A 25,700-nucleotide genomic window follows, 5' to 3' on the forward strand; every position below is an offset into this window, starting at 1 on the left:
GTCCCCTTTCTTCAACCCAATTTCTTACATTTCATTTGGAAGAAATTGAAGAGCATTAATTCTTCGCTGAATAAAATTGCACTGTATTGGATTTTTTTCAATGGAAATGAAATTTCTTCCTTTTTGAAGGCAACATGCTAGTGTTGTACCTAATTATCAAGCACAAAATAAATAATTAAGTAAATTAGTACAATGACATATAAATTAATAAAGAAGATATTGAAATTCAATTCCATATAATAAAACTTCCCTGAGCCAAAAAATAAATCCAGAACCCAATCTCCTTCATTTGAACATATGTCTATAAGATAGTTAATCAATAACTATGGTTTTTGATAAATGTTAACTATCTCTCCTTTTGCTTATTTGCCTTCATATGTTAGTTTTCTCACAACAACATCATAAGCCAGTACTTGGCTATGACTCTTTCCATTTACCCGATTAAAAATCATAGACATATAGTTATCATCTTTTGCCCAACTATCAATATCAATGAACTCACAATCATTTATAAATGGTTAATCTTCACGGTTAAGAACATTTGACTTTTGCCTGTAACTTGAAATAGTAAAATTTCAATTAACTTGTACATAAATGAATTTTTTAACATTAATCAAATATACATTTTCAATGTCTTACCATGTAAGCTGCATCCTTGAGTTTGTTTTCCCCTTGAAGCTTGAAAATAACAATGCCAATTGTGTGTTTGAATGAAATGTCACAAATCTCCATAATGGTGATGATGTGACTTTTAGAAATCTAGCAACCACTTTACTAAGAGCTTGATAAGTATAAGGGTCACTATCATAGTCAATGTTTGGGATATTGAAACCATGGGGAATTTCTGCAATAACTAGGGCATAATACCTTTTAGGTATGAGTTTAGCAATGTCTTCACAGTCACCTTTATTACTTAATATTGAATAGTGTCAAGCCTATTCCAAATGAAATGACTAAGAGTTGGATCAAGTTCAACATTATTAAGGCGTTGCTTCTTTAGTCTTTCGATCTTAATTTTTTCAATAAAGGTTCTGAAACTATCTGGTGCTCCATTTGCATCCTTCCTCATTGTTGAAAATAATACTGAGAGGGGGGGGGGGGGGGGGGGGGTCGAATCAATATTATCAATTTAATAATATTTCATTTCCATAAACAGATTTATATATGCTACTTCAGTTAATGCAACTTGCGTATATACGCAACTATGTTTAGAGCAACCAGTGTACACCTTGTAAACTTATAATTTAGTCAGTTGATATTTAATCTGTGTATCATAACCATATAAGCAGTAACAGGTACAGTAAAAATAGAGCAAAAAATCACACACAAGAACACAAGATATAAGGTGGAAACGCAATGTGGGTGAAAAACACCTGCTGCAATTCGTCTCTATCTTCTTTAATAAGAAACTTTTTACAATATTTTTGTATTGGTGTAGTCTTATACAAGTACGTAGGCTTCTACCTGCAGAAGGCTACAACCTTCTCTCGTTCTCCAGCTTCTCCTGGAAGGGAGCTACAACCCCCTTAGCTCTTGTACAACTAATGTACTAGTACGTAAGTGCAGACCTACAGAAGGCTACAACCTTCTCTTTTCTTCCAGGGACCACGTTTCATAAATTTTCATACTGGATCCATCAATAGCATCAATCAAACATCAAAATATATTTGCATCAATCAATCTCCCTTGCACTAACCAAAACTGAATCAAACAATCACTTCTCTGAATGTTGTAACCAGAATACAGTAACAGTACCAGAGCCCAACCAGAACCTAGAACATTGCAACAGTAAACACAAGTAGCTAAAACGTATTTTATGAGACGTACACTACTTCAATATGTAGAACCTGCGTGCATACGCTGCTATATGAAGGCAAACCTGCATATATGTTGTTTTGAATTCCCGAACTAGTGTGTATACGCGCCTTTGCTATACTGAACCTGCATATAGATATGTAAAAGATGATTTACCCTTTTCAACTATTCAGACATCACTTATACCTAGATCATCAGATTTACAGATTAAGAAATGCGCCAAATATAAAAGATCAAAATCACACAAAGATAATTCTCTTCAAGCCTTAAGATCTCGACCCACCAATAGAACTTATCCTTCTCCTAGCGCTCAGGTTCCTCCTTGATTCAGATCCAGCTATGCATCATAACCCAATCACCAGTATTCCAGATCTTGCTCTTCATTAGATATTCAAATGCTTGAGTGCCTTTGCCTAATTATCTCCTCCTCCTTTTATAGTCTTAGGCCTTACTCAATACCACGGTCCAAAACCACTTAGAAGCAATACCTTGGACCAAATACCTGGGGTCAACACTTTGGTCAAGATACCTTGGATCAATACCACGGGTCAAAATACCAGGGACCAAATACCACAGACCAAAGCCAAGTTTTCCAACATGTACGCACGTTTCCTTGCGTGAAATTGCATGTATACGCATACGCACCTTTTGGTCTGCGAACCTGCGTGTATATGTGGCTTGGTTAAGGGGAACCTGCATATACCTCTTTTTCTTTCATTCTGTGAGCCTGAACTGTGATCTGTCATCTGAGCGAGTTGCCATCAAGGACAACATTTGTGTCATAGCGCCAAACCTGTGTCATAATGCCAACAATCTCCCCCTTTGGACTTGATGGCAACCCCAAGTCACTGTCACTCTCCCCCTTTGTCATCAAGGACAAAGGGTTATGCTCCCCCTGAGTACATGCTGAATTCTCTGATATGCTGAAGTGTGATGTTCATGCTCCCCCTGACTGTAAGCAAGGTCTGCAACAAGATGTTCTACAAGAAGAACAAGACTCTGTACATTATAAATGGCCTTCCCATCACCAACGACTCATACATACATCCATCTCCCAACCAAGTGGGGATATACCAAGATTGACTCATCCACCCAACCAAGTGGGGATACATCAAAAGGCTATACAAGATAAGAACAATACATCATCCATCCTAGGCATAGTGGGGAAACAAAATAGGTCGTTACATGACCTTGATAGTAAAAGATATACATGACATAGAGACAAAATATCTAAAATGAGATAGTTATCAACAACTATCATCAGCAGCATCTGTCAATCACCATCAGCAACCATGATCTCCCTCTGCACCTGTTCCATCTGAACCAAAAATAGCTATGAAATTGTACCAAAAAATTCTAAGATAATGCCAACAATGTATTATTAAAAGTATATGCTCCCCCTGAAACTATGCTAGATGATCATTGTCAGACCCATATCAAACTCTTTTCATCCTGAGTCTGTCCCACTGATATTCTTCAAACCAACATATACGTGACTGTATCCACTGAAACCGGTGTATGTACGTGGATACGCTTCATGAAACTCGTGTACACCCACTTTTCTCTGAAATGGAAAAGAATTAATGGCAAGAAGATGCATCAATTACTCCCAGATTCTGTCTGAGGTATTCAAATGTCTCTCTGGGCAGTGGTTTGATGAATATATCAGCAACCTGTTCTTTGGAGGGAACATACTCCAATTTGACCTTTTGTTCAAGCACTTGTTCCCAGAGAAAATGAAGAATTGGTCTTCGAATGCTTGGTCTTCGAATGCATGACAGGATTCTTTGAAATACTAATTGCACTTGTATTATCACATAGTATGGAGATGGGTGGAGTACAAGTGATTTGAATGTCTTGCAATGTTTGCATAATCCAAAGAAGTTGTGTGCAGCAAGATGCAGCAGCCACATATTCTACTTCATCTATAGATAATGCAATTGAACTTTGTTTCTTGTTGAACCATGACACTAATCTGGAACCCATGAAGAATGCACCACCACTAGTGCTTTTTCTGTTATCCACGCTTCTTGCCCAATCTACATCTGTATATGCATGAAGTGTAAGATCTGTATCTCTGGGATACCATAAACCAAAGTTTTGTGTCCCTTGAAGATATTTCAAAATAATTTTGACTTCCTGAAGATGTGTTTCCTTTGGATTTGCTTGGAATCTTCCAACTATTCCCATTGCATGCATGATGTCTGGTCGGGTACCTGTTAGATAGAGCAGACTACTAATAATGGATCTATAGGTTGGTTGATGTACTGCTGCTGATTCATCATTTGCGCTGAGGCTGCATCCTGTTACCATAGGGGTACATACTGGTTTAGCATCTTCCATTCCATATTTCTTCAAGATCTGCTTGAGGTACTTGGTTTGTGATAGAAAAATACCATCTTTATTTTGTTGAACTTGTAAACCAAGAAAATATGTGAGCTCACCAAGAAGGGGCATTTCAAATTCTTTTTGCATTACCAAAGCAAAGTTTTGGCTCATGGCTTCTTCATTACTCCCAAAAATGATATCATCAACATACACAACAAGTATTATCAATTTATCATTGTCAATTTTTATATATAGATTGATATCAGCTAATCCTTTTGAAAAACCTTGTTGATGAAGGTATTTTTCAAGACGATAATACCAGGCCCTTGGAGCTTCTTTTAGACCATAGAGCACCTTTCTGAGTCTACATACAAGTTTTGGATCATTTCCAAGGATGAATCCGTCTGGTTGCTCAATATATACCTCCTCTTCCAGATATTCATTAAGAAAGGCAGATTTCACATCCATTTGTTATACTTTGAACTTATAAAAGCTAGAAAGAGCAAGGAACATTCTTATGGCTTCAAGTCTAGCAACAGGTGCAAAAGTTTCTTCAAAGTCTATACCTTCTTGTTGAGCATATCCTTTACAAACAAGTCTAGCCTTGTTTCTAACAACTTCCCCATTTTCATTCAACTTGTTTTTGAATATCCATTTGGTTCCAATGATATTCTTATCATGAGGTCTAGGAACTAATTCCCAAGTATTATTCTTTTCAATTTTCTCAAGCTCTTCATTCATGGCCTTGACCCAACATTCATCTTTGCATGTTTCATGTACAAAATTTTGTGGTTCAATGGAGGAAAGAAATGCTAGATAGCTTGAAGCATCTGTAATAGTTCGTCTTGTTTGTACACCTGCCTCTTTCTGTCCCAAAATTTGAGTCTCTAGATGATATTTCTGAACATATCTGGATGGAGTCTTTTCTTCTGTCGTTATCTACTCTTCTGGTGCTTCATCAGTTTCTTCTTCTTTAGCATTAGTCTGATTTGATGTGGAAGGATAATCCTCATCTTCTTCCCATTCTTCATTTTTTACCTGCTTTGGATTTTTTCCTGCTTCATCAACCACAATATCAATACTTTCAACAATTTTCCCTAGTATTTTATTATAAAACTTGTATCCTTTACTTCGAGAAGAGTAACCAGGAGAATGCCTTCATTTGCTCTGGGTTCAAACTTGCCAAGTTTTTCATCAGTCCTTTTGATGTAATATTTGCTTCCAAAAACTTTGAAGTATTTTACAGTAGAAGTCTTACCATACCAAATTTCATGAGGAGTTTGAGTGTTGTTTACCCGAACATTCGTTTTTTTGAGAATAGTGACGACATCAAATGCAGCTTCACCCCAGAAGGTGGAATGAGTTCCAAACTCATCTAGCACAGCACGAGCCATTTGTTGAACAGTTCTGTTCATCCTTTCCACCACTCCATTTTGCCGAGGAGTCCTTGCGGTAGAGAATTCCCTTCTTATTCCATGTTCTTCACAGAAGTCGAATAATTCATCTAAGGTAAATTCCCCTCCTTGATTAGACCTGAGGCATTTGATTTTGCGATCTGATTCATTTTCAACCAAAGCTTTCAATGCTTTTAAATTTTCAAATGCTTCGTCTTTATGCTCCAGGAGTCCTATCCAACACATTCTAGAAAAGTCGTCAATGAACAATATAAATTATTCTTCTCCACGAGGTGACTTTTTCCTTGATGGACCACATAAATCAGTATGGACAAGTTCAAGCGGCTTACTAGCTGATCCTTCCTTCTCAGGGAAATGTGTTCTGGTTTGCTTACCAAATTGACATGATTTTCATATTGTATTTTCTAGAATTCTGATGTCAAGAAGATCTTGAACAGCCTGGTATTTGCATGCTTTCCTTATCTGAGGGAAGCTTAGATGCCCCAATCTTCTTTGCCAGAGTCAGTGTTCATCATTTTTTCTTAGATAGCATTGTTGTTGTCCTCCCTTGAGTATGTATAAATTATTTGGATTTCTTATGCCTTTGATCACTATTTCTCCTGTATCAATCTCATGAACAACACGTCCATTTGATCGAAATACTACCTCATTTCCTTGATCACACATTTGACTAACAATCAATAGATTATGCTTTAAGCCATCAACATACATAACATTCCCAGCTTTGACCTTTTATTTTAAGAGAACAGAGCCTCTACCTTTTATGATTGCAGGGGTGTCATTTCCAAATGAGACCTTCCTTTCCTTTTCTAAGGCACTATATGACTCAAGTTTTTCTTTATCACCTGTCATGTGTTTCGAGCATCCACTGTCGATGTACCATTGATTTTCTTGTCCTTCTGCATATAAGGCTATACCACATCTTTCGGTTTGCGGTTCTTTCTTTTTCCATGTTTTGGGACCCAATGAAGCTTGCTCCTTTTGAGATGTTTGCCGAAATTTACTCCTGCATTCAGAGTCTTCATGACCGAAGTTGTTACAAATAGAGCATTTTATTTCATTTTTAAGAGCAGAAAAGTCATTATAGGTCCTTTTCATGATCCCAGTCACATTCCTTTGATTTCATGCTTCTCTAGTCATGATGGTCTTGTAAGCAACACATTGAGCAGCTTTGTGTCCAAAGTTATTGACATGAAAAATATTGACCATTAAAGAAATTCCTGCGATTATTGAATCCACTGACCTGATGATTGTAGTTTCCATTGAAATTCATCCTTGAAGCAAATTGAGAATGATTTACCTGTGGTTGGTTATAGCTTCTATTCATCCTTGAAGTATATTTAACTCGATTTACCTAGTGATTTGCTTTAAGCCTCTACTGACGATTGTCAACCTGTTCACTTCTCCTTGCTGCATCTAGATAGCTTTTGGAGGTTGATGGCTTCTGTGCTTGAGATGTTTCTTCAATGTATCCAAAACCTGTCTTTATCAGAGGAGAGCGCTGCACTTTGATAATTTCATCTAAAGTTTATGATCCTTTAGCAAACCTAAGATTGAGAGCTTTTGTTTTCTCAATTTCTTTTCTTAGACCCACAATTTCACATTCTAACTTTTCATTGTGTTTTTCCCTTTCAGCAAGTTGGAATGTCAGAGTATCTATAATCATACTCTTTTCTTCTAAACAAATTTTAAGTTTAGAAATTTCTTCACAGAGACCATCTTCATCTAAAGCATCGAGGAAATCATCATCTTCAAAAGCCATCAGAAATCTATAATCATTACTATTTTCATCTTCATCACTATTTGATAAACCATCACTATCTTCATGCATATAGTAGCTCTTTTTATTTACACTTTGTTTTTTATTCCATTTTGTTGATTCCTTACCTCTATCAAGCTTATCTTTGTGAGGACATTTGGCAGCATAATGACCTACTCTTTCACAAGCAAAACATTTGAAAGGTAGTTTACCTCTGAATCTTCCAGAATCCCATTGAAGGTTCTTGACAAAGTTTGATTCTTCCTCTCCTTCTGATGTATGTCCTTATTCATTGTGTTCTCCTTTTCCTAAAGCTTTGAATGTGGCTTCTCTCATGTCTGATGGACCCCCTTTTCTCATTTCGAAAGAAGTTAGGATTCCGTGCAACTGTGACATAGTAATACTGTGAAGATCCTACTTTTCTTCTATGGTAGAAACTTTTGATTCAAACTTAGGAGACAAGGATCTTAGAACCTTTTCAACTAAATTAACTTCTTTTATCTCTTCACCCAAGTTTTTCATATGATTAACAATCTCATCTATACGTAAGAAATAATTAGCTACACTTTCATCATTGTGCATTCTGAAAGTTTCATATTGAATTCTGAGAGATTGTAGTTTTTCACGTTTTACCTGATCATCTCCTTCGTAGCTTAGAATGATCTTGTCCCATATTTATTTGGCAGTTTTGAGATGCATAACCTTGACAAATTTTGATTGTGATAAACTCCCCAATAGAGTATTGACAACCTTTGCATTTGTTTCATACTGCTTTTTACCTACCATATCTATAGGAATTTCTGATGGAAATGTGTATCCTCCTTCCACGATATCCCAAACTTCTGTTCCAAGAGATTGAAGATAGGTTGTGGCTCTTACCTTCTAATAGACGAAGTTGCTCCCATCAAAGATTGGTAGCCTGATGGATGCCTCTTTTTCGTAGTTTCTCATGATGATATATCCTCCTTCAAGCGATCAAGCTTCTTCTAAAGGACTTGCTCTGATACCAATTGTTGGAAATAATACTGGGGGGGGGAGGGGTGAATCAGCATTGTCAATTTAATAATATTTTATTTCCATAATCAGATTTATATACGCTACTTCGGTTAATGCAACTTGTGTATATGCGCAACTATGTTTAGAGCAACCAGCGTACACCTTGTAAACTTATAATTTAGTTAGTCGATCTTTAATTTGTGTATCAGAACGATATAAGTAGTAACAGGTATAGTAAAAAAAGAGCAGAAAATCACAAACAAGAACACAAGATATAAGGTGGAAACCCAATGTGGGTGAAAATCACCTGCTGCAATTCGTTTCTATCTTCTTTTAATAAGAAACTTTTTACAATATTTTGTACTGGTGCAGGTTCTCCAGCTTCTCCTTGAAGGGAGCTACAACCCCCTTAGCTCGTGTACTAGATGATGTACTAATACATAGGTGCTGACCTATAGAAGGCTACAACCTTCTCTTTTCTTCCAGGGACCACGTTTCATAAATTTTTAGACTCGATCCATCAATAGCATCAATCAAACATCAAAATATATCTGCATCAATCAATCTCCCTTGCTCTAACCAAAACTGAATCAAACAATCACTTCTCTGAATGTTGTAACCAGAATACAGTAACAGTACCAAAACCCAACCAGAACTCAGGACACTGCAATAGTAAACAGAAGTAGCTAAAACATATTTTATGAGATGTACGCTACTTCAATATGTAGACCCTGTGTGCATACGTTGCTATATGAAGGCAAACCTATGTATACACTATTTTGAATTGCTGAACCAGCGTGTATACGTGCCTTTGCTATATTGAACCTCCGTACAGATCTGTAAAAGATGATTTACCCTTTTAAACTATTCAGACATCAGTTATACCTAGATCATCAGATTTACAGATTAAGACAAGCGCCAAATATAAAATATCAAATTCACACAAAGATACTTCTCTTCAAGCCTTAAGATCTTGACCCATCAATAGAACTTATCCTTCTTCTAATGCTCAGGTTCCTCCTTGATTCAGATCCAGCTATGCACCATAACCTAATCACCAGTATTCTATATATTGTTGTTCATCAGATATTCAATGCTTGAGTTCCTTTGCCTAATGATCTCCTCCTCCTTTTATAGTCTTAGGCCTTACTCAATACCACATCCAAAACCACTTAGAAGCAATAACTTGGACCAAATACCTAGGGTCAACACTTCGGTCAAGATACCTTGGATCAATACCACGAGTCAAAATAACATGGACCAAATACCACAAACCAAAACCAAGTTTTCCAACACGTACATGCTTTTCCTTGTGTGAAAGTGTGTGTATATGCATATGCGCCTTTTGGTCTATGAACCCGAGTGTATACATGGCTTGGTCAAGGGGAACCTGCATATACCTCTTTTTCTTTCATTCTGTGAGCCTGAACTGTGATCTGTCATCTAAGCAAGTTGCCATCAAGGACAACACTTGTGTCATAGCACCAAACCTGTGTCATAATGCCAACACTCATCTTTAACAAAATAAAAAAATATATGTATAAGTTATAAAATAAAAATAGTATACAAATGAATAAAAATGAATGTATAAATCAACATACCTTTTTAAATGTAAGATAAAAAAAAAATATGTTGATGTAGAACTTGAATCTGGATAGTTACATACAACATCATCACAACTATATTCATTCAACAAATTAACCATTTGTTCTTGTATTTTCATGTAAACTTTGTGATTGCATAGATAAAGTAAACAAAAATAATATAATGATATGTATAACAAATACTACCAAAAACAATATGTTATATTTAAAAGAAAATTATAATCTAGAAATAAGTAAAAATAATTCAACAAACTTACTTTTGAAATTCCTTAGACATTTCCTCCAATGAATATCCCCTGACCTCACACGATATAATATTGATTTGACATTTTTTTCATCCTTCACTCCTTGCAGTGCTCTCCAAGGTGTGATAGTCATATCTTCTGGAAGTTGCTTCATTTCAGGACCTGATTTACTATTGCTACATATCAATGGTTTAGACCTTCTGGCTTTCTGGTTTTTAATGCCAATGTTCTCCCACGTGCTAAAAATCTCATTAATCAATTCCCATATCTCTCCAGTTCTAAATGCCAACTAGAAAATTGTTAAACACACATGGGCAGCAATAGAATATGAAGGATAAAACATGAGAGTACATTTTTATTAACAATTGATATACATTTATAGTACATATTGTGACCGTTGGGTTCCACATCCCAAGGTCTCTTGGACTAATTTGTCTATTCGGCTTCCACACTAACCCATTGAGGATTAGGTGTCCAACATTTCCCCCCCTTAATCTGAAGGGTTATGTATGAGTCCAAGAAGAGAGTTGTAATACAAAATGTGCAAAAATGCATGGTAGCACTAGGCTGAATGTGCTCTTCTGAAATGTTGCTATAAAGGGTGGTGGTTTAAGGATGACCACCAACACTGGAACACTTAGTGTAGTTCCTGGAACTCTTCCAAAACTGGCAAGAAGCTGAAGTCTTCTACTAGAGGAAGTGCTCCTATTGTTTTGAAGAGGGAAACCTTCAACCATGAAAGGCAGGTCTTACCCTGCATAAAAGGGAGAACTTCAACCTGAAAATGGAAGTCTCAACCTGTGATGGTTTAAGGATGACCAACAACTCTGGAATGCTTAATGCAATTCCTGGAACTCTTCCAAAACTGGCAAGAAGTTGGAGTCTTCTGCTAGAGGAAGTGTTCTCAATTTTGTTCTTGGAATTCTTCTGAAACTGGCAAGAAGTTGAAGTCTTTTGCTAGAGTAAGTGTCCCAGATTACCAACTGAAGGCATGTTCACATGCATCTTTGTCTCTGGCTACAACTCTGAAACTGGTGTGGCAGGTTGTGGCTCAGGCTCGTTTGATGTGACTTTGAAGCTTATAGATGACCATCATTTCCCCCCCTATCAGATACAAGGTAAGATGATGGAGAAAACTCAATTGCAAGACTATTCAATACTCTGGAACAAGTTCTGACATGTGTTTGGAATATCTTATTGGCTGTTGATGCCCATTGCCAAGTAGCGATCCATCCAAGATGAATCTTTGTTCTTGCAGAATGTTTGTTTCTGAAGCATCTGTGTGAAGAATGGGTGGTTTTATGACAGTGCTTACATGGATGAAGATCAAAACAGTGATCTTTCAAATGGCCAACTTGGTCACAGTGTTGGCATTTTACAATCTGTTGTTGTTGCTGCTGTGGAAGAGGGGAAAAATCTGAAACAGCTGAATGTGAGCTGTCATGAATGAATCCAGCACTCTGAACCTGAATGGGCTTTGAGTAGTCTAGAATATGAAATGACAAGTCCTTGTCGTATCCAAGACTAGTTCTACGCTTGTTGTGGACAAGCTCTTCCCAAGGTCTGGTGATGGGCTTGGGAAGTGCAAGTTGAACCTCTGCATCTGCATGTAACCTTGTTGCTTTGTCGGGTACTAAATCTGAATGAACTATAACATTATTGACTTGCTACTGATGGGTTTCTATCTCAATGTTCTGAACAGAAACAGGTTCAGAATGATGTCTATTTTGATGTAGCTCTTCTTGTTGTAGCTGTGATTCAAGTTGCAAAAAATCGATATTTTCCTATGCATTATGCAGGCAGGTCTGAATGTCATAGAGAGTGTCTTTGTTAATGTTTACCATCCCAACATCATTAGACTGTATCAAAGTATTTAATAAATCTAATACATCATAAATTAAAGCCATTTTTTTGGGATTTAACAATCAATGTTCCAATCAACCAGCAGCAATCACTGTGATGCTAAATGAACACTTCTTTCATGAACCATACATAGTCAATATAGCAAGTAATCAACAAGTCAATACCTCTTTTCTTCAAAGATATAATGTCATTATCCTCTCAAGAGTTCAGATCAGGGTCTTAGAAGATGTTGAAATCCTATCTCAAATCAGTCGATGTAGAGTCGTTTTATTGTAAGAATCAACACGTTGATATAAGCTCTAGAAGATTGTCCTATTCATACATCATTCTCTTCCCTTTTTTTGTGAGTTATTATAGATATTCTGAAGGTCCATTGCGTTCCATGGCATTGGCGGCAGTTGATGAGATACCCGCTATTATATTGTGATATGCAGCAAATAGCGGCATTTGTTGAACCTGCGACCTACTAGTAAGGAGTACAGACATGATTTTAATACGGTGCTTACCTGCGAAGCTTTTGTTTTGTTTTATTTCCATTGCTGTACATGGCGCTATACTGAACCTGAGAATGGAGGTTATGTAAGGAGTCCGTATGTGATATGGTCATTAGAAAGGTGGTCTCGACCTCAGATCCAACTATGGCGGCATCTTTGCAGAAATTAGCGGGCCTGGATTTGGGAGCCGGGTTTGACTCAGGTCTCGCCGATGCCGTTTTGGTCGGCACTGGTGCTGATAATGTCGTAACAGATGTTCAGATCTACCCAGAATTTAACTCAGGTCTCGCCGATGCCGTTTTGGTCGGCACTGGTGCTGATAATGTCGTAACAGATGTTCAGCTCTCCCCAGAATGACTTCGGTCGAACAGAGGTGCTGCGTGAGGAATTTATTGCTCCGTTGGATGACTTTGACACTCAAAAAATTGGCCTCTGTTCTTTAAGTCTTACTCAGTCTGGAACTCAAGTCACACAAAATGGTGTGAGTGTGAACTGCGTCCACGGGTTTTGAGTGAGCCGCGGGTTTTGAGATGGACCCTGGTCCATAACAGACAGAGTATTTAGAGCAGAAGAGGGTTCAAAAAGGATATGAATGCCTCAAGCGATGGTCTACATCAGGCGGAAGTAATGCCTAATTCAGCTAATGATGAGATTTGACAATAGCCAATGTATAATGCACAGAGAAATCCAACGTATATACCAGGATTTCACCGGGCAGAGCCAAATTTAGGTCCTGCAATCTGACAGGTACAGAGAGCAGCGTATTGGGGTGTTATGTAAATTGTAGAATGGTAGAAACTATTCGGTGGAGCCACGATGGGTGGTATGGTGGTTTGATGCCACGATGCCAGAACAATGATGGTTTGCCAAAACACAGTCAGGCCAACAATGTGTAATCTGTGCTCGTAGGAGGAGCGATATTACCTTATTTTGAGCCTTCGACAATCACTCCTAAGTGCACCAGCATTCAATCCTCCACAGCTTTCAAATTGTTTCACGTTCACTGCTTGGTCTCCACGCTTCCACTGCGCCAATGTCGCCAAGACTATCTGGTATCCTTTCGGTATAGGGAATCACAGATGCGGTCGGTCTCCCCAACTTTCAGATCGACTGTAAACATAACTCAAGTCCAGTAATTGTGATTCATGACGGGAATTACACAATATTGAAGTTCTCTTGTCATACCAACAAGTTCTTTATTGTTAGGGACTAGAATAGCAATTTGTCCGAGCAAAAGCCCTTCATTTTGTCATCTACGTAGAAAAGGCAGTTTACCCTAGTGGACAAAGATGAAGAGGTGGCAAAGAACTAGGGAGACAATGAATCTTGAAATTCCAGACGGACATGCTTCCTTGAACGAATTGTGCTCTCCAAAGACAAAATATGATCAGACATCGAAGTTACAGAATCTCAAACAAATCCTTATTAACGAAATCAAAAGCTCAAGAGATGAAAAGACTATTTTTTCAGATAATTCGAAGAAAGTTGAGAAAGATTTGTGAAAATAACTTGCAAGAAAGAGACGGAACATGAAGCTTCTATTTCAAAAGCTGAGACTCAATTGCATGAAGCTCGGCACAAAATTCAGGCGATATCTATTCTTTCCAACCCTTGGACTGCTCTTCCTGGATATCCCAACAAGATGCCTGAAGGATTTAATATTTGGCTGCGAGTGGAGGGATATGCGGTTACAACGTTTCAGATTCAACTGAGTCGTTGGTATGTTATTGCAAGGATGGACCTCGTAGCAAACATTGTCCCCACGGTCTAAAGAAGTCAGCCATTATAATAATAGGTTGCTCCAGTGGAGGATTTGCGCTGGCATCAACAGTTGTATTGTACTTCACATATTATGGGAACAAGAGGAAACAATCTCCCCTTGGGAGTCACAGCTCTATTTCAAAGGAGTATCGATTATCATGCATTGAATCGATGGGTCACGAATGGAAATGCACGAATTCACATGCCGCTCTGAGCATTTTTCATGCCAGGCTGAGAATGGCAGTAAAGTAATAGATGGGAGAGATGAAATGCACACAAATGCCACAAAACTTGTGGCTCACACAAGATTTGAGTAGGTCAGGAAGGTACCTGCTCTGATACCATGTTAAACACACATGGGCAGCAATAGAATATGAAGGATAAAACATGAGAGTACATTTTTATTAAAAATTGATATAGATTTATAGTACATATTGTGACCGTTGGGTTCCACATCCCAAGGTCTCTTGGACTACTTTGTCTATTCGGCTTCCACACTAACCCATTGAGGATTAGGTGTCCAACAAAAATGTTATCAATACCTCTGAATAAATCAGTATTTACTGTGCCGCCTTTTGAATTGATTTTCTCCTCAATTTGATAGCCTATTTCCATACAACATTCCTTTTAGAAATCTACAGTAACATTTATCTTATCAAGACCACATTTTTCTTCAAATTCACTATGAATAAATCTAACCCTTTGGATGAAAGTCATAGAAATCCTATATTCATTATCTGAATTATGATCCCATGCCACTAACTTTGCTTATGTATCTGATAAACCAGCATAAATGATAAATTTCATTGTTTCAAAACATGGGTTATTGGGATATTCCTCCATCAATTGTCTTTGAGCTTCTACAAAATGGTTGCCCCTAAGCACATAATAATTGTATTGAAAGCATTTTTGACTTATCAAATGCTTCTTTGTTGGGAACTTGAACTGGATCAACAAGAAGCACATAATTAACCACATGAGAATATGGATTGTACGTCATCAATGTCTTCAAGTTGTGAACATGTAGGTGGTGTGGCTTTCTGATTTGATATTTACATCGTCCTTTACTTGCCTTATAGATTTGTCTCACATTAAGCTGAAATGTACGACCACCCTCAATTAAGTTTCTCTTTGTCAAGTTTTTTTGAATGGCATTTTGTTTTTTTTTAATCATGCCATCCTCTAAATCAACTCCTAGTGTAAGGATTTATCTATTTTCTTTTGAAGTTTCACTAGGATCTTCGCCGTTGGTAATGACTACTTGAGAATGTTCAACTTTACTTTTCTTCCTCGTAACATTCTCATCATTAACTAGAACAGATTTATTCTTGGGATTGTTTCTTTTGGTCTTTTACAGCTCTTCTCCTTTCTAACATCAGTTCCAATGTCATCCTCAGTAACGACAACATATTCTTCAGTGTCAATTTCAACTTCCTCATCTTCAAAATTAACCTGGATACCTTTGCTAGATTTATCCACTAGATGCATTTTTTTTCTAATCCCTTTGATGTAGTTTTTTAGCATCATGAATTAATACCTTTTCCTTGTTTGCCATATCTTCTTCTGACACTGAGGAGAAACTGCTGACAACTTTCATAATATCATGCTCTATGAAATGAATGCCTCCCAATATAATTGAAACACTTTTAACAAAATTCTACCAAACAAAATATCATATGTCAATAAAAACAAAGTTATAAAAATATAATGAGACAATTAAAATAACACAAAACAAAAATATAAATAACAATATTTACGATATTTTGTGTCATCTCATTTGCAATTGGTTTACACAACTTTGTAGATACCTCTCTCGTGTCATACAATGAATATAATAACTGATATTTAATCCTTTCATGTGACTTGGGCGGTTTTGTAAGTATGTAAACAACTTCACTGTCCAGTACTGAACACATGTCTATGACCTTTCCCAACGCCTCATAAATTCCATTATCGTTAGGTATATCAATATATAGATATATCTACACATCATCGTTGTCTCTTTCTTTCACATAACGTTTGTTGGAAGTTTCACATCTTTTGATTTCTTCCAGTATGAAATCATCTTCTTATCGTTTGAGGCACTTGAAAGATTTGTAGCTATCAACTCAAGTTTGGTTTGTTCAACAGTTTTTTTGAAGATCCGCCTTTAATAGTCTTTGGCCCAAAAAGATTCACAGAAATCCTCTTTGATGCCATTTTCCTGAAGAAAAAAAAGACACATATATAAATCAGTAAATTACAAAAAGACAATAGCTTAAATTAACAAACAAAACGATAAATGATAATTAATTTTGTAAAACATAACAATTTAAAAAAAATAAAAATAAAAATAAGAAATTTAAAAAATACAGCACCCTTCCACCCCACCCCAGAAATCGGTCGGCCACTCGGGTCGAAAATTGGGCCCAATAGCCCTACCCCAACCTAGCAACCCAACAACCTCCCCTCCTCCCCCCCCCAAGCCACACCCAACCCCCCGCCCCACCTCGATGGCCCAACGGCCCCGCAGTCGTTGGGCTGCTAGGGTGGGGCGGGGGGCTGGCGGGCCAATTCCGAGAATCGGCCCGCCACATCAGCGGGTCATTGGGTTGTCAGGGTGGGGCGGGGGGTCAAGAGCCAACCCCAGTGGCCCAATGGCCAGTCCAGGCGGCGGGCCGTTGGGCCGCCAGGGTGGGGTGGGGTACTGGGCAACCAACCCCCTCCCTACCCCTCACCCACAGGCTTGTTGGGCCGTCGGGAGCATGATCGAGCCTACTAGGCCCACTGCAGACGTAGTGGGTAAATTTGTTCCAACAAATTTTTTAATTTCTAAAAAAAATAAAATTCATTAAACTTATTTAATTTTAAAATTTGCAGAGCGAAAAAATTAACTAAGCTTTCTAATGCGATAATCCTTCGTTGAATATGTTGTTGATAGAAATGTAGCTACTCCACAAATTCACTCCAATTCTTTTAACAAACCTCGGAAAACCTTGATGTGATGTGAGGAATAGTGATAATGAAGTTTATTATATAGGGGAAATTACATAATTGTTTTACCATATGGTTAACATGGAATTAATTTGTTTTTATAAATTTCAACATGTAAATTTTGTTATGGCAATATAGGAAACTATGATAAAGTGAACATTACAGCACGGTGAATGTGGGATTAATTTGTTTTAGAAGGTATAATAAAAATTTAAAAAACATTCAATTGTCTAGTAAATATTATATAGTTTAAGTAATAAATTAACTTAGGTAAAAGATTTAGTTTACAATTTTAATTTAAAAGATTTATTTCATAAGAAAATTTTAGTTAAAATTTTTCAATAAATTGTTGAAGAAAATAATGGAGGGAAATACATGAAACAAATTTTTTGGAGGGAAAAGTTTTGGCAAAAAATTTTGGAGGGAAATTTTCATTCGTTAAGCTATATATTATCATTAGGAGATTCTACATTTGTATCATTCAACCTCTTCTATTTGAAAGGCATGGATTTGTTTGATATTGAAGTTTCGATTTGTGAGGCATCAACATCTTTGTTGTGTAACAACTCTATTCATATTGATGAATATAACGGAAATTCTTCCACTGTGAATAGAGATTCAATTCTTCCACTTAGTCCTAATCCTAAGGAGTATGAGAGCAGCACTAATGAAAGACATGATGAAGAATTTCAAATAAATAAAGAGTCATGATTTCCACTTAGTCCTAATCCTATGGATTATGAGAGCAATAGTGATGAAGAGCATGATGAAGAATTTCAAAAGAATGGAGTGTCACGTGTCCACTTAGTCCTAATCCTATGGACTATGAGAGCAACAGTGATGAAGAGCATGATGACAAATTTCAAAAGAATGGAGTGTCATGGTGTCCACTTAGTCCTAATCCTATGAACTATGAGAGCAACAGTGATGAAGAGCATGATGAAGAATTTCAAAAGAATGGAGTGTCACAGTGTCCACTTAGTCCTAATCCTATGGAATATGAGAGCAGTAGTGATGAAAAGCATGATGAAGAATTTCAAAAGAATGGAGTGTCACGATGTCCACTTAGTCCTAATCCTATGGACTAGAGAGCAGAAGTGATGAAGAGCATGATGAAGAATTTAAACTGAATAGAGTGTCACAGTGCCCACTTAGTCCTAATCCTATGGACTATGAAAGTAGAAGTGATGAAGAACATGATGAAGAATTTAAAAAGAATGAAGTGTCACAGTGTCCACTTAGTCCTAATCCTATGGACTATGAAAGCAGCAGTGATGAAGAGCATGATGAAGAATTTCAAATGAATAGAGTGTCACGATGTCCACTTAGTCCTAATCCTATGGACTATGAAAGCAATAGTGATAAAGAACATGATGAAGAATTTCGAATGAATATAGTGTCATGGTGTCCACTTAGTCCTGATCCTATGGACTATGAGAGCAGCAGTGATGAAGAACATGATGAAGAATTTTGAATAAATAAAGTCGCAATTTCCACTTAGTCCTAATCCTAAGGACTGTGAAAGCAGTAGTGACGAAGGACAGGACGAAGCACTTAGCCCTAATCTTAAGGACTATGAGAGTAGCAGTGAAAAAGGACAGGATGTAGAATTTTCAGTAAGTAAACAATCACATTTCCGATGTAGTCCTAATCCTATGAACTATGAGAGAAGCACTAACAATGCACATGAGGAAGAATATCTGATAAACATTGAGTCAAATTTTCCATTTAGTCTTAATTCTAAGGACTATGTCAGTAGCACTAAAGAAGGGGAAGATGAAGAATGTCCTCCAAGTCAATATTTCAAAAGAACAGATGATCATAGTGAGGATAACATTCCTCAGAATGATGATGAAAAATCTTATACAAATGATGATCCAATGATGCAGATGTTGCCAGGAAATATTGTATCGAGGAGTAGGAGCAGACCTTTTCGTATCAATCCAAGATGTTCTGGTTATACAAGGGGTAGAGCAGAATATCTGACAAGAAGAAGTTCTATCGGCACTCTCATTTCAAGTGAATGTTGTCAAAAAAATTGCTTGAAACATATGGATTTCAAGTTTGCATTATAGAAAAGGAAGAGATATTTGTCAATGAATAAAAGTATGCAAAATTCGTATTTAGTTGGGTGCATGCAATCTACATTGTCAGGTTATGATTATCATATTGGGTCTTTATTTATCTGTAGAAATACTTTCAAAAAATTTCACTCGATGGGTAATTTTTGTCTCTCAAGAATCCAAGAAAATTTGGAAAAAGATCCCACCTTTTATTCAGAAGTACGTCATAAACGACAGTTTGGGCCATTATCAAATACTGCAATGTCATGGATGAAAGATTTCTTTTCAAAGCATGGAGAGTGTATGAAAAATAGAGAGACAATACATATTCCATATAATTTTTCAAGATGAGAAATCTACAACTTATACAAATAATATGCAGAAGGTGCTGAGGGACATGGTCGATTTATTACATATCAATATTTTGTGAATGTATGGAAGAAAGAATTCAAAAAAGTCTGTATTCCTAAGAAGACAAGGATGGGGATTTGTAGTACATGTGCTTCTCTTAAATCAAAAAAGGATAAATCTGAAGGGTCAAAAAGAGGTAAGAATTCATAACTTTAACTTTTAAAATTGTATAGTCATCAACTATGAAAACGTATTTCTTAATGACTTTCTTTTATGTTGTGTAGATTCCATTGTCAAAGAACTTCAGGAGCATCGCGAAAAAGAAACAAGTGAAAGGAAAAAGTTGTAAAAGAATCTAAAGAAGTGTTATGATAATCTGAATAAATATTTGGGTTTGATAATTGATGGTATGGACCAGAAGAAAACACTTTTACCACATTTTGTTCGCACACCCAAAAATTTACAGGAGGAAAACTTTATTCAGTATCACTTGGTCATTTGTATGGTATTCAATGGGAAAATGTTGCCAAGGGTGTACTTCAGAGCTCCAAATATTCATAATGATGCAAATCTGACAATAACCATAATTGATGATGTGCTTTCTCATTGGTATGGTAATCTTCCTGAAGTTTTGTATCTACAATTGGATAACACTTGTCATGCAAATAAAAATCATGTTATTTTTGGATATCTAAACATGCTTGTTGAATTGAGAATTTTTTAGAAGGTAAAGGTTGGTTTCCTTCTTGTTGGGCACACTCATGACCATATTGATCAGATGTTCAGTCGTTTTTCAGTCACATTGAGGGGGAAGGAAGTTGGGAGCTTACCATCATTAATTGAATGTATTAAGAAATCATACATGCCAAAGCCTACTTTTGATGTGTTGGAAGAAACTGTTGACATGCGAAGGTTTATTCTGGGATCGCATGGTGAGGAGAAATGCATTGAAAAACTTAATTACATTAGCTTCCAACATCAATTTTGTATCAAAAAAAATGATGGGAAAACACTAATATGAGGCAAGAAGTATTCAACTACTGCAGAATGGGTACCGTCATCAGGTTTGGAATTTTTGAAGTTCATTCCAGATCATCCAATATTTGCATCAAATATATTGGTATTACAATCAGTTGCTAAAGTTCATAATGCACGTAGACAGAATAGAGATATAAATTAGTCTGATTGCCTAGAAGAAATTAAAAAATGTATTAGATATACATATGAGTACTTTGACATTGTTGATTCAGTTTGGTGGGAGTCATTTTTCAATAATCAAAGTGATATCATTTCAAGAACAACAAATGAAGATATACCTTTGAAAAACCCATTTATTTGGCCACAAAATGTGTCAAATGAACATGAGGAAAGAAACATTGTTGAACAGCAACAATCTCAAGGTATTATTAATTCTTCCCAGGCAGAGGAAAGAGAGATGTATATTGGTTCCAGAAGATCTTGTGCACAACGTGAAGCCATGGAAGACCTTTACAGGGGTTCAGTACAAGATATTAAGGAGGGTTGCATGATCGCAATGCTAGCAGATGGAGATCCCAATGGCTATCCATTCTAGGTTGCTACATTTATAAAGGTCTTTATAGGAAATGAAGATGTTACACGTGTTGAAGTACATTGGTATGCCACAAACACCCATTCAATGGTGTGTATGAGCCAGAGATGGTAATTGATAAAAAAAATTGGCGGAAAGAGAAAAAGAAAGGGTACAAATATAAATCGTCACTGCATAGACCTCTTAAAATTGGAGGATGTTGACACACTTGTTTATGACTTCAATTTAACAAAGAGAGGAACTCTTCACTTCAAGACGATAGAGATTCTGAAAAGGTTGTTACCAAAAGACGTTGTTAGGTCCCTATACTACTAGTGTAACCCCTTATTGTTATTAGTACAACCCCCTTATTATATTTTTCTGCCCATGTAGTCCCCATATTGTTATTATTGTGCCCCATAGAAGCCCACTATTTTTATTATTGTGCCCTTACATTATTATTGTTATGTCGGCTCTGATTATATTATGACCCCTTAGACTCCTATATATAAAAAGGAGGTCTTGTCATTTGTATCATCCAAGAATTGTTCATTTGTGTAATGTAAAGGAGGTTGCCCCCTCGAAGAGGCTGAATTCTAAGGCGTTGATCTGTCTTTTCTATCTTTTTGTGAGTTGGTTTCATAACAGGAACAGTGTTGAGATGGGAGTCTGCTGAAACCAGTCGTAGATCCAGAAGAATTTTGAAACATGAAATGGTGGGCATGCATGTGGACACAGATGGGGCACTAATTGATGAAAGAGAAGAAAATGGAACATCTTCATCTGCATCCAGTCATTCATCTGAAGATGTGAATTCTAATGGTGTGCAAGAAAATGTGAGTGATTTTGAATAATCGTCTAAGACAGTTTATATAACTGATGTTTGCATCATATCTTGAAATAAAAATTTTGATTTCCATATTGTGTTAAATCAGAAGTTATGAGTCATTTTTACGTTGTTGGATTATATGTTTTAATTATGATGATTTTATTGTTTAGAATATCTACAATGCAACAATAAATTAGAGATATAATATATGTTTCATTCAATCTACAAATAATGACATTTTGATTAATTTAGTCATGCAATTTGTTCATAATGTCATGGTTTTTTAATATTATGGTTGAAAATTTTCCAAATTTTTCTGTATCTTTAATTTTATGGTTGAAAACAATTAGAATTTTAGTGATCTTTAGTGTGATGTTATTATATGTTTAACAACATGGATGAAAACTAATAGAATTTTAATGTGTTTCAAATCCCATTATTTTATCTTTATCGTCATTACTAAAACATGTTGAAATTATACTTAGGAAAGAAAAATGTTATTCTACCAAAAACATTAGTGTGTTTTTTCCTCAAAAACAGTTGTTTTTTTGCACATAAAAATTCGGTTTTACTGGCATTTTTTAAAAATGTTGAAAATTGACCCTAAAAAAAACCATCATTCCAATATCAACACTTTTTGTTTTCAGGGTGTTTTTTGCACAATTTTTGCACGAAAAAATTGTTTTCACTGCCATTTTTAAAACATGTTCAAAATTGACCCTAAAAAAACAAACTATCATTCCAGTATACACACTTTCCGTTCTTAACATTATTTTTTATGTTTTTTCGAGGTTTTTTGGCCAAAGTTCCCGTTTTGAGTTTACAGTTCCCATTTCAAAGTTTACATTGTTTAACCAAGATTTACCATGACATTCATTTTGTCAAACACATTGAAAGCATGTAATCTACAGGTCATGAATGAACATATGAACATAGGGGTCTAATAAATATCTAAGAATCATCAAGAAGGTATAATTCCCTCTTGTAATAGTTGCAATAACATCTATTATTTCATGAATTCAATAACAATTCAGTTACCAATCAAAACACATTAAGGACCATGGCCATTATACATCATATAACCAACATATAACATATAACCAACAAATGAACAACATATACATCATGATTAAACAACCATCAAAGCCAAATAATAACAAGTACATTTACTCATCAAATAGAAGAGGAAGGGATCTCTTATTAACATATGAAAATTCCAACCAATTCAAGGACTTCCATGTACCACTCAACCATAGATTGGGCTGAACCAAATATCTCTTTCAACCAATCACCCTCACACCATATTCCAAGCATGAATGTGGGATCTCATGGAATAAGCCAAACAAAACCAAACCAGGGCTTCTAGAGGAAAAACCACCTCAACCCTCAACCAGTGATTCCACCTCACAGTCACACAACACTAATGTAGGTGCTAACCCCGTACATAAATTATTTGCATACAAATTATAAAAAATAGAAAATAAACAATGGCGAAAGCATAAAACATAAAACAGATATACACTAAGATATTCCCCTGGATCCCAAAACCGGGACTACCGGGTTAATTTTTCATTATATTCCTTTCAATGTTATAATACATATATATACATGTCGAAGCATCCATAAACCCCAATCCATTAACCCTGGATTAGAACATAATCGTAGTTCCCTTAATCAGATATACAAAATACCATGGGCATAAAACCATCATGCCCAAAACCATGTGAGAAAACCATGCACAAAACCATAGGTAGGTCCACCCACTTAATATAGGGTTCAAACAAAATTTCCCCAAGGCACTGTCCCAAACCTCGTACAGGGGGGCTACCACACCCCCTACTTTGCTCAGTGCAATGAACAAGGGGGTCCAACGCCCCCCCTGTGATCCCCAAGCATGTGGGGCTAGTCGTGGAAAGAATATAACACGCACCCAACAACTAACCATCACCTGATCGGTCTCTACCCAAGCTAGCAAGGGCTCCAGAGCATTTGTTCCAACATAGATCGAAGAATAGTAACTCAACCCACAGTTGCTGCAGGGCTCCAAAGCGTTTGTCCAATCAAGGCTCCAGGACTATTAACTCAACCCACCAATGGATCCAGAACATTTGTCCAACCAAGGCTCCAGGACTAGTAACTCAACCCAAGTTGTTCCAGGGCTTCTAGAGTGTTTGTCCAACCAAGGCTCCAGGAACTAATAACTCAACCCATGGTCATAAGGAACATGAGAACCAATCAAAAAATAAATGGGAAAACCCAAAACACCATGGTTATCCAGGAAATGGTAAGGCTAGGCAAAACCACTATCAATCCAAACAATCCTCCATGCTAATGATAGATCATAACCAAATAACTACATGCATATACCATGCATGTCAAAACTAGAGAGGAAATCATACATGCAACCCAGTACCTACAAATAAATACAGTTGCAGTTGTTAGTCCTGCTATCCCCTTGCTCTTTCCTACTTTCCTTTGTCTTCTTTCTCTAAATCCATTGTTCTCCAAGAATGCTCCAAGAAAGCTCTAAGTGTGCAAGAGTATGAGAGAGGTCTCCAAGCTAAAATTGATAGAAAGATATGAACTAATCCTCATAATCCTTTTAATCATTAAGGCCTCTATTTTATTCAATTTCCTTTATTTTTCCTTGAATTTTCCTCTCATGCAATTATGTGACCTTTCACCTTCCTTTTCTCATATTTTCCTTTATTTCATAAATAAATTCCAATTAATGCCTCTTTTCCTTTGCGCATGCCTTTTCTAATTTCCATAACCATTAATTAATCATAAGTTATCCCCCATCACTATGTTTTTTCCCAACATTCACCTTGGAATATGTATCCTATGGCCTTGGTCTTATTTTTCCTTTATTAACGTTATTACATGGATTTTTAATCGCGGTTGTTACAAAACCCTCCCTCTTAGGGGAACACCATCCTCGGTGTTCAATGAAACTTATAAACCAACAAAACACATGCTACCTATGAAGCTTTATAACATAGCTTGATACAAAATTTACATCATATCATACTACTGAATACATTACCAACATATCATGAACACCATACCACTTATTGGAGCTTTATAGCATAGCTCTATGTGCTATTTACAACATATGCACATATAGAAATAATGAAAACACAAAATCAAACCACATCCTCTCAAACAACAAATAAAGAATGATAAATAGCCTACATATGATCAACCATCTCCCATTTAGATTCATTGGTCCCAAAATTCTTCCACTACACTTTAACTTGCTCGATTGCTTGATTCTAGAGCATGAGCATCTTTCATTGCAAAATGCACTGAGGTTCTGGTTGGTATTCTCCTTTTAGCTCTACCTGTAATACAAACTAGTCAATCACATGATCAACATATTTCACATACTTCTTAAGTAATGACACATGGAAAACATCATGGACTTTCATTGTCAAAGGTAGTGCAAGTTGGTAGGCTACTGGTTTGATCCTCTCAAGAATCTTGAAAGGCCCACAATATTGATGTTCTAGCTTGGCACATGACCCAATCCTCAAGGTGATCTTCTTGGGCTTTATGTCTAAGTACACTTGTTCCCCAACCTGAAACTCCTTAAACACCCATTTTTTATCTACATAGCTCTTATGTTTGTCATGTGCTAACTTTAGATTCTTCT

This window comes from Pinus tabuliformis, chromosome 6 (genome assembly GCF_031772625.1).
Source record: "Pinus tabuliformis cultivar Carrire ecotype Pingquan chromosome 6, CPIR1, whole genome shotgun sequence".
NCBI lineage: Eukaryota > Viridiplantae > Streptophyta > Pinopsida > Pinales > Pinaceae > Pinus > Pinus tabuliformis.